At 36.4% G+C, this 13,046-nt stretch overlaps 1 protein-coding gene across 8 annotated transcripts in view; it reads left to right on the top strand.

Annotated features, from left to right (window-relative positions):
• Positions 1 to 13,046, top strand: part of PLCL2 (phospholipase C like 2) — a 118,591-nt gene that overhangs the window by 56,070 nt on the left and 49,475 nt on the right. Inside the window, exon 1 of one of the 8 annotated variants that reach the window (XM_026103792.2) lies at positions 6,511 to 6,630. The exons of the other annotated variants lie outside the window; for them this stretch is intronic. The gene's annotated coding sequence lies outside the window, so the exon portion shown is untranslated. Of the gene's footprint in view, positions 1 to 6,510; positions 6,631 to 13,046 lie in introns of those variants that run through there. 8 annotated transcript variants of the gene reach the window in all.

Genomic DNA, 13,046 nt, shown 5'->3' with positions numbered 1-13,046 from the left:
GATTGCTGAGGTATTATGGCCTTATGAGTCAGACAAAAAGCTATATATTAGAAGTCACTCCTTAAAATTAGCCAGTTAATTATCACTGTTTAATTTTCATTATCATCTAAGTAATGAGGCTAAAGTATCAACACAAAAAAGAATTTGCAAGATAATTTTCCTTTGTTTAGCAAATAAGTAGTGTATTTTTATAAGTTCTGTATTTAGTTTAATAATGAACTATGTATACTTTCATGGCATTGGACAGTTAATATGAGTGATGATCACTCTCCTACTTGACAAAAAATAACTCGAGTGTCTCAAACCACAAAAGCAGAACAATTCAACTTGTGAAGCTCAAGGTCTTTATTTAAAGTTACTTTATGAAATTTGCTAGTCTAATTATCATTAACGAAGAAACAGATCTGAAAACATCATTCCTCAGTCATTACAATGAAGTAAATCAATTGATAAATAGGAAGCTGTAGGGCAGAGGTAAGGATTACTTTTAGAAGAAAAAAATTTACTTTTTTCGCCCCCTCTTAAGCCTGAATGTTGTATTTATCTAAAGTAACCTTTAAAGAATAATTTTACTTCTGTGTTGTTCATGGGAAACAGTCAAAGACAGACAGAAAAGGACACAAAAAGATGCCAGACTTTCCAAGAGAGCAGACATTTGGTTTGAAATTTAGACAAAATATATGGAAATAAAATACAATTATTATTGTCTATTCCAAAATTCGTGTATTACTGCTCAAATGTTTCAGGCTTGTAATGTACTGAAGAATTGTGTATCACACAAAATAAATAAGGATTCTCTGATTTAACATCTTAAAAATCCAATTATGTATGCATTTGCACAGTCCTTTTACAAGAAAGATACCTTCAAGGCCAAATTCACTGATAGGTCTACATTATGTTGGCATCATGAGAATGCAGTAATAGGAATATTTCCCTGAATGTGCTTTAAATTCACCATTGCTTGGGCTGTTCAAACTAAAGTAGGGGAAATTCCTGTCTACAGAAGGCCACTCCAGGCCAGGTTTTTCAGGTACGAACTTCTGAGGATGGGGAATCAGGGAGCTTTTAAAAGCATGCTTGGCTCTCAGAAGAATTCTGGAGACTATATCATCTGTCCAGACCCAGGCAAACTTACAGAATTTGAAAATAATTGTGCTAGTTATTCACTGTACTCAACATATTCTGAGAAGAGGTCTTTAGATACCTTCCCTGCGCTATCTCCAAAGCCAGCTCCTCCACAAGGTTAGTCCTATGCCAGGATAGGAGATCAGATGTTGTAAACACTTTGTAGGCAAGCAGGAATCCCAGAGTATGCCTAGGAGGGCTTAGGTGTACTATTTTAGGCAGGGTGAGAAGAGAAGATTAGAGAGGAGGATTGGATCTCCATTTAGGGCATGACTTGCTTTGTGTTTTTTTCAGACACAGGTGGATGAATGTTTTGGCAGGTGACTCTTTCAGCCTTGCTTTGGAGGCTGACCTGTCCAAAAGGTGGCCCTTTTTGGTGGAGTTCTGTGCTCTTTATGTAGGAATGCTGTTTGCATACAAGCGGTTACTTTTCACTCATTTCTGTCTTCCTATCCCTGCGTATAGTCTCTCTCTCTCTCTCATCCCCTCCTTGGACTACCCCTTTCCTTGCCTAGTCAACTGCAAGACCACCATCCCATAAGTTTCCGTTCCCAGCCTTGTCCAGTCATAAATGCAGGGGTTTGTTTCTGTCCATGTTCTAACCATGCTTTCTTCCCCTCTGTAGTCTCAATATCCAGACACACTTACTGAGTTTAATTTGTTCCTTCTTCAAATTTCAGATCTCCTGCATTTAAATCAGGTGGTTCCCACTTCCTCTGTAGTGCCTGGATACAAGCAGATGGTTGTTAAGCACACAGTGGAGAGAGTTTCCTTGCTTTCAGTCATGGGGCTTGATCCATTTGTGCAAACATGCTTTGTGCTGTTTGAGATGTGCTAGACCCAGACCCATTTGGAGCCTCAGTTGGAAGCCAGGGTACCTTAGGAGTTCTCAGGTGATGCTAGACACTTATGTTTACACAGCCAAATTGTGTCTAGACTACATAGGGCAGAGCAGCAATTGCAGAGAAGCTTTTGTCCCACCCCTAACACTTGGAGTTGAAGCATAGTTGGTGATTCTTATCTGCAGTGTTTGACCATGTTTTGTTAAAAGGAGAAAGAAGGGAACATGTCCCTGCTTCAAAGCACAACAGCATTAGAGCTATTCAGAGGACAGATCTCAAAATTTTTCAAAATTTAACATAGGTATAGCGATATGCTCTTCTGTATTCTCAGAAACAGCTGTTGTTTTGTCTGAAATATTCTGAGATAGGCAGCCCAAATGGTTAATATTTGGCAAAGTTGTAAGTAAACAGGAAGTATTATGTAACATTTGTAATAAACAGTAGTGCCAGCCTCATTATATGCCTGAATGTATGCTTGTGTGCTTAAGAGACACCTAAACATGTGCTGAGATGGGAACCCACAATTCAAAAATTAATTGCAAATTGTAAATTAGTTAACAGATCTTATTTCTATATTCTCATTACAGCTACTCTGTACTTAAAGAAAAAGTTCTAATTTGGGGAAGACACACTGCAACTGTCAGAGATAAACTGGTAAAAAATAAATTCAGCTTAGATGAATAATGTTCATGTGTGGGTCCATGAGTGATGTTTTTACAATGTAACACAAAAAACTAAGCATGGCATAGTCATGGTGGTTTCCATTGGTAAGTGTTGCTATTGGTAATGTCACTGCCTAGCAGTCTTTTTGGAAAACTCAGATTTCTTTTTAAAGGAAAAAAATTTGGTAAGTGTTCCTGCCAAGGTATAGGGTGTTAATGCAACACAGGCAAATATAGTAGCAACATTATAAGTATTTGAGCTCATTTTAGAAAGTCACTACAAGTGCATTAGTACAAAAAATGAAATACTTTTGGTAGTACAGCTAGACACGAACATTTTGCCAAATGAGTGAAATCGTGTGATTTAGTCATAACCTTGTGTTGAGAGGCACAGCGGGAAACGCATGAAAAAGTCCAGTCCTTTAAAATATATAACACATCCATGGTCAAGCTGCTGCTAATTTTTTGCAAGCAAGAGCTGTTTGTCAGTTAAGTGAATACCATGTAGGCTACTTACCACATTAAAGGAGAGGCGACATACGTTTCTGTTTTATGGCTAAATTAGTCATTTACAACAAAAGCAATAATTTTCATTTGTTAGCTGCATTTGCAACACTGAAGAATATACACCTTACCAGCATGGAGTAAGGTGTCCTTTTCCATATCAATTATTTTTTATTATTTAAATTTAAGTAACTTAAATGCGTCACTGGAACATGTAACTGTGATGGCACACTTTAAGATGCACAATTCACAGGTTTCATTTGGTCAGATAGTTTATCCTATTGTCTTTCGTAGCTCTGGGTGACATGCAGACTATAGAAACTTCAAAAAACAGAATTTTAATATTCATAAAATGAAACTGAATGAGGTTAATTGCAATTAGCTTGTTGTGTATTGTCTTTTTGCTACTCCTTAATTTCTGAGTTCAAAGGAAACTGAATACATCTGTCTCTGTATCTATTGTTATATCTAAAGGAAGGGGGAGACTATTTTATAGGTGCAGAAGGGTTTGGTGACCTAATTTTCACTGAAAATAATTTCCCTCTTGGCTTTGAAAAAGTCGTTCAGCATGATCCCTCAGAAGGATTCAATACTTGTGTTTTTCAAGTCTACCATTTTAAATTCTGAAATGTGTGAAATAAACCACATATACAAACACATACAATTATATTACTTTTCTTCTTAATAATTAGAACTTACAGTCTTCAGAAATAGTTTCATTTGCTACGAGAGCTGTAGATTGGGTTGCTCTAGAATGGATTCTCCAAGGTAAAGATGGAGAGGTCGTCAGGTGAACAGTTTCCTGCACTGTTTTTGCGCAAATGTGCACAGAAATTGGCATGTGGGTCTGAATCGGCTAGGATGATGTCTGGGAGTGATAGATAGGACAGTTGGTAAAAGCTATGTATGTGGAAAGCTTTGGAAAAGCTGCTGGGAAGGCGTTCCCAGCAGGAGTTGGAAAGTGTGCAGAGGCTTGGGCCAGTGCTCAGGCTTGCCTCCTGCTGGTCCTGCTGCTGACTTTTTTCCTCTTTAATGCTAAAGAGGAGCAGCAAAGGGAGAGGAAAAGCAGCTATCTGCAGAGCATGGGCTGCATCTGAAATTACAGCTTGGTTCGGAAGCAGAGATCACCTAACAACTGTGTGATCATCTGCAGGACAAGCAACTCTTAGCTAGTTTATTTGTAGATCTTCTAAGGAGAATTCAAGTCTTTATTTTCTTTTGAAAAAATGTTTCATTTGGACATCTTGAAATGAATCTGTGTTTTCTGTGAGAAGGTTACCTCTTTAACCCCACAGACAACATATGCTGAAGGATCTGAAAAGTTTTTTGGAAAATCCAGGACCATTATGTCAAATGCTACGTGTTGCCCTTCGCCACTATTCAGAGAAACAGGACTTCAATTGTTTAAGTCTTGATCAGATATTCTATTTTTTTCACTATTTCCAGATTCAAGACAAAACACAAAATAGTATTCTAAATTTTATTACTTTATTGATGTGTGTCTGGCAGTATTATTTTCACTCTGATTCAAGAAAATATTTTCCATTTGTTGATAATTATTTACACAGGGATTTTCTCTCTTTAAAATCACCTTAATCGATACTAAATGAGAAAATATCTCAGAATTGTTTCTAGATTTCATAAAACAATTTATATTTAGAAAAATTTTAAATCAGGTTATTGTGTTATTTTTGTAAGTCATCCACATGCTGAGTTTTGCTTTGAACTGTGAAGCCTGACAGCTGTATTACGAAAGTTACTTATTTTGCCAATTCAGGCAAATTGTTGTTTATGCCTGAAACAAGAAATGGGATAATGCTATGCTTTCTAAAAGTAAAACTGACTTGCAGCTATGAATACTTGAAAAAAATCTGAGATTCATCCTTAGAATGATTGCTGTAGTATTCTGCATATTAAATCTTGTGATAAATCTTGATTAAAATGTTTATAAAAATGTATCTTAACTGTAATATTTATGTACTTAAAATATTCTATTGAAGAAGTGAAAATGAAAATTACTTTAGATAGAGTTTAAATACTTGTGTATGTATGCAGAAAGAGCATTTTGCTGTTTTTAAGGATGACAGCAAAGACTCAAGCTTCATTCACAAGCCGTACTGAAGCCTGTTGAGGTAACTTGCTTATTACAGTCTTTCAGTATCTCCATCCACAGTGTCAATTTTGTCATCTTCAGCTATTCTTAAAGTTAAAAGCATAGTTAAACATTCCTTTTTCCAGTGATCGATGCCTGGAAAAATAATGCTTATAGTGAACATCAGTTTCTCTGTAGTAGTTAAAATGGGCTGTTTGCCATATTTTAAACATTTCATAGTAGGTGAGATTTGGGAGAGTGAATTACCTTCTAATTATTGATCTAGGGTTATCATCCTTTTCGCTCCATTAAATATTTTCTTATCAATTTTTTGGCAACAGAGTTTCCTCAGTATCATAGTTTAAGAATGAAGTGTGCATAGGATCTCCTGGTTTTCACAAATGATTACTGTAGTTTAACTACATGAATCTTCCTAAAAGGTAGCTTACTTGGATGTGAAATGTGCATGTTCTTTTATTGAATTTGTGTGAAAACCGGAAACCTCAATTGCTCCATTGGTAATGCTACCCAGAAGCCTGAACTGCAATTGATGCAATAAAATTAAAAATGTAGATTTTCACGCCAAACATAACTAAATTTTTGGCTCTCTCAGTGCTTATAGCAGTGTAGACAGTTTTCTAAGATGCTACGTATTTATTTTTTTCTGAGATCAAACTTCCCCTTCTCATCTATATCATAAGTTAACCTGTGAAGCCAAGTGCTCATTTATTTTAATGTCATAAGCATGCACTTAGTACATAGACTTACATTTGAAAGAATAGCTCAGTGGTGTTTAAATGTCGTTTTTATTACCACAGTTTAATTTTCAGATTATTAAGTTCTCTCATCACATATATTGCTTAATAAACATAACTCATAACATTTTTGTGAGGTACGGTAATTGCTGCTATAAGGCTACCCTACCTAGCAGTATCAAACTGGAGAATGAAGAGGACTTAATTATTATAGATGATTTTTGTAATTTAGAAATTCTAAAGGTTAAAATCTAACCTAGTATAAGTAGTCGCAACTCCCTTGTTTTCAGCAGAATAAGCAATATTTACTTAATAACAACAAGCAATTGTTTACTTTCTTTTGAGAAACATACGGAATGGATTTGCGGAATGGCTTTGTGTGTGCTGGATTATTATAAATATATAGTGAAATACCTCTGTGATTTAATGTTTTCTTTTTCATGATGGATCTTCAGAAGATAAGACATGCATTTTACCATTAAATACATGGCCCAGTGAAGAGGGGGCTAAACTCTTTTGGTATGTGGGCTCTGTGATGACTAAAACTGAAGCCTGGAATTAAAACTTCAGAACACCTGTTGAAAATTGGATGAAACAGGAGTGCTCAGACTAATCACTTTTCTGTCACTGACTTGAAGAACGTATAAAAGGTAAACTGTAAATTCCCTTTTAGTTCTGTACATATAGAATCATCCTGTCGATATGATTTGCAAACACAAACTGTTATCAGTACAATAGAGTAAACGTTTTAAGACGTGAAATGTGCTCATGCTACTTCAGTTAGTTTTACTGTTGGAATTGGGTCATTCTTTCGTCTTGTTCAACTTGGGTGAGCTTTCAGAACTGAGAGCGAGCGTGCTCACGTGTGCGCCTGGGCGCACCTGCATGTGTGCTGGGGATCTCTGCGGCAGAAGTGCCTGCCGTCGCAGCACGGCTTTCGTGGCAGGCTCCCTTGTGGCGTAATGGGGGAGCAGTTCAAGCAGAACCTTGAAGAACCTAAGGGGACTTAAGGCAGCACCACAAAAACCATATCCGAAAGAAAAAAAGAAAAAAGGTTTTGTATACCTTTGGGAAACCAATCAAATTACTGTTGAGCTCTTCTGTAAGAAGTTGTACAAAGATTCGTAGTCTAGACTTTATTTGCGAAAGCGTATCCTGTTATGTCCCTGCTCATCAGAGTCACTCTTTAACTGAGTTAAATTGTCTGCCCTAAGAGAAGGCTACCATTCTTCTCTGCACTTTCTAGTAGGTAGCGTAGTAGTGATCTCTCTCTCTCTCTCCAGCCTCGGAAACTCACACAACATAATCATAATTCTTCTGGTCTCCTGTTTTCTTCAAGTGAAGCAGAACTAGATGAGCCATAGAGCATCCTGAGAACCTTAGTTTTATTATATTACGGTGTTGCAGTTCTTTCTTATGCCTTGCCTTTAACGTGTTTGTGAAAGTTTTGATGTACCTTCTGTGAGGCGGACCAAGAGGAGAGACTTTGTTTTCCCTAATGATGTCAGGTTTTGTTGTCAAGTCATGTAGGATCTGATTTCAACAGAACAGTTTCAAGCACATTCATTTTAAATGAAATATTTTTGTTTTAAAAGTAAGTTTTTCTGTTCTTTCCTCCTGTTTTTAATCACTTCTCTGTTTTTGGTGGTTATTTTGAGCCAGCTCTGATACTAACCTGACCACATGGCAAATTGTTTCAGCTGACTAAAATGGCAGAAAATTAATCCAGTAAAAAAAGGGTTTTTTCCTGGGTTAGTGAGTTGAATTAATTCACTGATGGACAAGTGCTTGCACTGGCATAAAGACCTGGTTAGGGGGAGAAGGAAGGTGAAGCTGGGACAGAATGAGAGAGAGGGAGAGAGACAGGAAGGAAAATGAGCTGGGGTTTGAAGAGGGAATAATAACAGTGAGGGGGCTGTAAGCTTCCCCGCTCATTGGTGATGAGCTGTTGGCTTAGCTGTATTGTGAACTGTATGGTTAACTGATTTGAAGTAATATAGATCATTTTTATTGGCTAAGGATTGAACCAAGACTTGCCCCTCTTTCCTTATCTCTTTAATAACAAAATTCGTATAGTAATAGGTGACGGAAAAAATAATAAGTTGTTACTGGTGCAGCTGATCTTCATATTTTTCTTTCCTTTCCCCCTCATTGTTAGGTACAACAGCGGAAAAATATGGTTCTCTTAAAAGGCTCCTGCAAACAGCGGGTATGCCATGAATGCAAGTTTGGAAAAATATTTAAATGCTGAGCTCAAATGTAACGGTTCACAGGCAGTTGAAGGTCCTGTATTTTCAAGGTTCGAGGCTGATGTTTTGTCTCCCTGAAAGTGCTGTTATTTCAGTTGAACACTCTTTACTTTTGTCTTAAATACAGCTGTTTAATGCTGTGTGCCATTCAATGGTAGCTACAGTTCAATTCAGAAGCAATTGTACATAATATGATTTAATATATGCCGTTTATGAAGTGCTTGGTATTCTGTCAGCTGTACTGCTGATTACTGGGAGAGCTTAATCTTTTTTATATTTTCACATGCTTTTTAAGCTTCAGACAACTGTGTTCCCAGAAAGAGTTGTATAGCACATGCCTTTTAGTGAATTTGGGTCACTGTGTTAATATGAATCTCCTAGTAGTCACAACTTAAAAGGCCCTTGCTAGGAGAAATTTAGATATTTGGACATGCTACTGTACAGAAGAGAGGCTGAGTGGTGACTGTCAGATTCGCCGGCTTTGTGAGTTCTTGATTCTAGAAAAATTTTGCAGAGAGAGGGTAGATGAAGGATGTTGGCCTCCTGGGTGTTAAGAACGTGGCTCCTAATGGTGAAATGCCTTTCCCTTTCCTACAGCTGAGTCTATTGCTCTCTCTCTTCTTAAGGCAAAATGGAATGAGGAAACCAGAGTCTTTCTGGGGATGCAGCTTGAAAATAATACTAAATATGCAGTAGCCTTATGGACTTACGGGAAGATCTCCTAGAGCCTGATCAAAGATTCTGGTCTCAGCTGAGTTTGGATTTAGAGTATGGCTTTCCATCCTTATCTAATTTATCTTAGCCTTTATTTTTACTTTTAGAAATTTCTAAACTTACTGGTGTGAACCAGAGCTTAAAAACACAGGTTGTGTGATCAAATATGAAAAAGGCTATCAAAAGACATAGCACATGTTTATTAAAATTGCGTTTTTGTAAATTTCATATCTGGAACATATAAAACACATCTACATGCACATATCTGTACACAGAAGTTATGTATAGTTACATATATGTGGGTAAATGCCAAAAAGGTTTTAATTAGTGTCTCAAAATAGATGCGTTGTTTCAGCAAAACTAAGCAAAGATGTCCTTCACACTGTAGAACTCATGATGAATCAACTTTCAGTGTGTATCAGCATGCAAACAGTGTATTTGGAAGGTGTGCTGCTTTCATATTTTTTAATTAAAATATAGTTTAAAAGAATGCATTGACTTGTTTTTGTGTGCTTTTTTGATACACTGTTAAAATTAATTTACAGCTTCATTTAGTCCCATTCCATTAATGTGTATGGCAGAACATATGTGATGTTAAGCTTCATCATTTTCAAACAGAATTTTCTGTGTTTTTAGGTACATAATCATCACTAAAAGGAAGGACTGATTGTGTATACTTTTCATTTTGAAAAGAGAATGCCATGCTAACCTCATTGCCATCAGCAGAGCCAGAATGTCAAACCAATAATGAAGAACACTGTAATTTGGAACCAAAACAGTTTAACTGTAATTTTAAATTAAAATCTCTTTTTTTCTACATCCTCTTTATGTAAATATTTGTAGATATAGTTGGTACTTCAGATAGTAGATGAAATATTTTCAGGGCAGTGTTATTGGCCCACTATATCATGTGAGTGTTAATATGAGATAAAAATATATAACAGTCCCATAGACTTGAACAAGATAAACTTATCTTTGCATAAGTAATTGTAATAAGTATTTCACATCTGGAGTGAGAAAATACAGATCTCTCTCTCCCTTTAACTGTACATAACTTTAGTAAATTTTGAAATGAGTGTTAAATATTGTGTACAAAGATCTAAAGTTGCCAATTTTAATTATCTGCTGTTTTGCTTTCTTTCTTCTACCAACTTTCTCACACAAAATCTTCCTTAGTTTCTTTTATAATGCTCCATATTATGTTCTGGAATGAGTTGGCAACTGTACCTACTAATGAATTTGATTTTTTTGTTTGGAAAAATAAGTGGTCCTACTTATTATTGCTACATCACTTAAAGATTTTTTTCAGAGAAAACCCTAAATAGTTTTGCTGTGGAGATGTATATAAATATAAGAATAATATGGTGCTGAGTTTTATTTGTAACTGATTCACTTATCTATGTCTGTATTTGTATCTCTAAAACCACAGCTGAAACGTTATTAAAAAATTACTGATATAATAGTATTTTTATTAGAATGCATTTAGAAATTGAATGTCTTCAAATATTGCGTTAAATATTTGTGGGTTTGCCTTTAAATAGATCTAACTGTATATAGACATACCAAGATGCCATGGAGAGACTCTTGTGTACTCTTCTGTGCTTGCCTTTTTTTCAGTTGTCTCCCTCTCTAGGTGCAGTAGATGTCAGCTGGGATTTTTTCTACTTTTTAAACTACAAGATATTTGAGTTGGTACAAACTCCTGGATGAACTAAGCTCTGTGCATTGTTGCTTATAACAGATACCAGCAAATATTTCACAACATTTTTACTCATAGGTTGGTCTGTTTCTCAGAACTCTTTGCAGGGGACATTGGATGTGCCAGGCATGGTTTTAAGGACTGTGTTGATGAGGTTAGTCCTTCTGATTTCAATGTTAAAGCCGTATGAAGGATATGCAGTCTTTAGTTAGAGTCCTGCTTTATGATGTTACTACCTTTTATAATCTAAAGATTTATATGGTCTTCACTGTGTGAGAGATCCTAGAATGACTCTGAAAGTTGTTTCATTTCAAATATCGTAGTTTTCACAAGGGACGGCATTAAGCCTCCACACTGTAGAGCCAGTCTCACTTCAAGCATCTTGAACAACACTAAGAGTACTGTAAGTCTCATGGTGAATGCCCAGAAGTCACTCCTGTGTTCTTTCAGATAAATACGGTTCTCTGGTCTGTCAGCCTTTTTGACTTAGGATGGACTTAAGGCTGTGAGAGACCTGATCCAGTTCATGAATGCCACCCCAGGATGAAGTTCAGGGTGAAGTTGTCTAGGTCATATAGCAGTACATATATTCCTCTGTCTCTGTGCCTGACTGTATTTTTGAGGCTTACAAGCCTTGCTTTATATAGTAATGCATATCCTAACCAATTTGATTTTCAGCTTATGAGTGAGAATTTCTTTTTTGGTCAGAGTTACTTATTTGGGAGGTGATTCCAGCCAGTGTCTTTGAGAAAACATCCTTTCAGTTCTTTTATTTACACAGATTCTGTATTCTGTTCTGACAGACATGTCAGTCGGGATGGGGACTCACACAAGCAGTCTGGTAGCTCAGGGTCATTGATCTCTGGAGAAGCAAAAGCTTATAATCAGTCTCCTGAAACTCAGAGCTGTAAGAAGATCTGTAGAGTATTTTGTCTTCAGGATCATCACATTCAAATAGTAATGTCAGCACTGCCAGCAAGCTTTACATGAAAAAGCGAATAGTTGAGACATTCACGTGCCTTGCAGAGTTGCAGAAGACTGTTGAACTGGCTTTGAATTCATCTGACAGACAAGCAAAACAGTCTGGCAGATGGTAGATTGCATTATTCCTCTAATCCACAAGTGCAAACTCCAATTCAGTCTTTAGGAAGCTATTTTGGGGAATGGCATTGTCTTGAGAGGGACCTATTTGCATCAGATGGCATCAAGAAATGGCAGATTTTTCTTCTCCCTTGCCATTTGATATCTTTAAACAGATATGGTCCTGATCAGAGAGAAGAGCATAGACCTTCCTTCTATTTTGAAAATACTGATCGTGGTCAGTCAAGGTATTGCTTCCCTGGCCTTGACGGTTCTGATACTAGGAGGTTGTCTGTCATCTGTCTCCCATTGAAGATTTCAAAGACCATATTCCTTTCCTAGATTGGTGACTGAGAAATCTGGAGCATTAAGCTGTTTCAATTTCAGCACACTTCATTCGAAGGCCTGAAATACTGGATGGGAACCTCATTGCTTGTTTCTGTGGGGCTGTCTTTTGCCACTCTTGCAAGTTAAGAGATGTAGATAGGTAAACAGACAAGAAACCAGGTTTAAAATAAAACAAAAAATCTTTGTAAACTAAAATCACATTTGTAAATGATTTTTTGAAATTAACAAAATCTGTGCTGTTGTCTAAAAGCAGTCCTCACACCCAAACAACATGTAACTAGATTCCAAGAGACAGCTCCATGAAATATCGATTGCAGTTGTTTGATCTGGAGTTAGAAACAAAACAGCCTTCTATGGAATTATTTTTTCTTGAGAACTTGCCAAAAGCATATTCTGCTGTCATGAAAGGCGCAGGAATCATATGATTGATAATTTTCCCCAAAATGGAACTGCAAATACTACATATACTTATTGTACTGATGATTCTTTTCAGTGAAATCTTTTCTTAATAGGATGCTTATGTATTACATTATAAAAACAGAATTTTGTATTTTTAATTCAGAGGAATTAAAGGTATGCCCTGGTATTGTTTAAATACCTGTTCAGCATTACAGTAGTGGAGTTTTCTTTCCTCCCTTTCCCACCATGTAAGTAATGATGATTTGCACTGGAACATACTTTCAGTGGAAAACTGTTAGAGTCATTTTGTACAAATCTGGAAAAAATAGTTTTTTGAGCACTTCAGGAATATAAGGTGAAGAACATTTCTAAACAGGATATTGAAAATAAAAAGATTATTTCATAAGAAGCATTCTTTTGGACTAGGAGTCAGCTGAAGTTTCTTCTCAAGACACGTGACCCTTTAAAAAAACCAAATGTATAATGTTTTTAATTTCAAAAATGCAGACAATGAAAATGAACATAGCTTTCTTAAATTCAGTTGTTTCTCATGAAGTTGGTTATACTTGAATGTACT

The sequence above is a fragment of the Dromaius novaehollandiae genome, chromosome 2 (genome assembly GCF_036370855.1).
Source record: "Dromaius novaehollandiae isolate bDroNov1 chromosome 2, bDroNov1.hap1, whole genome shotgun sequence".
In the NCBI taxonomy this organism is placed as follows: domain Eukaryota; kingdom Metazoa; phylum Chordata; class Aves; order Casuariiformes; family Dromaiidae; genus Dromaius; species Dromaius novaehollandiae.
Note: the sequence above shows the minus strand (reverse complement) of the source record. Positions and strands in the feature narration are given on the sequence as shown.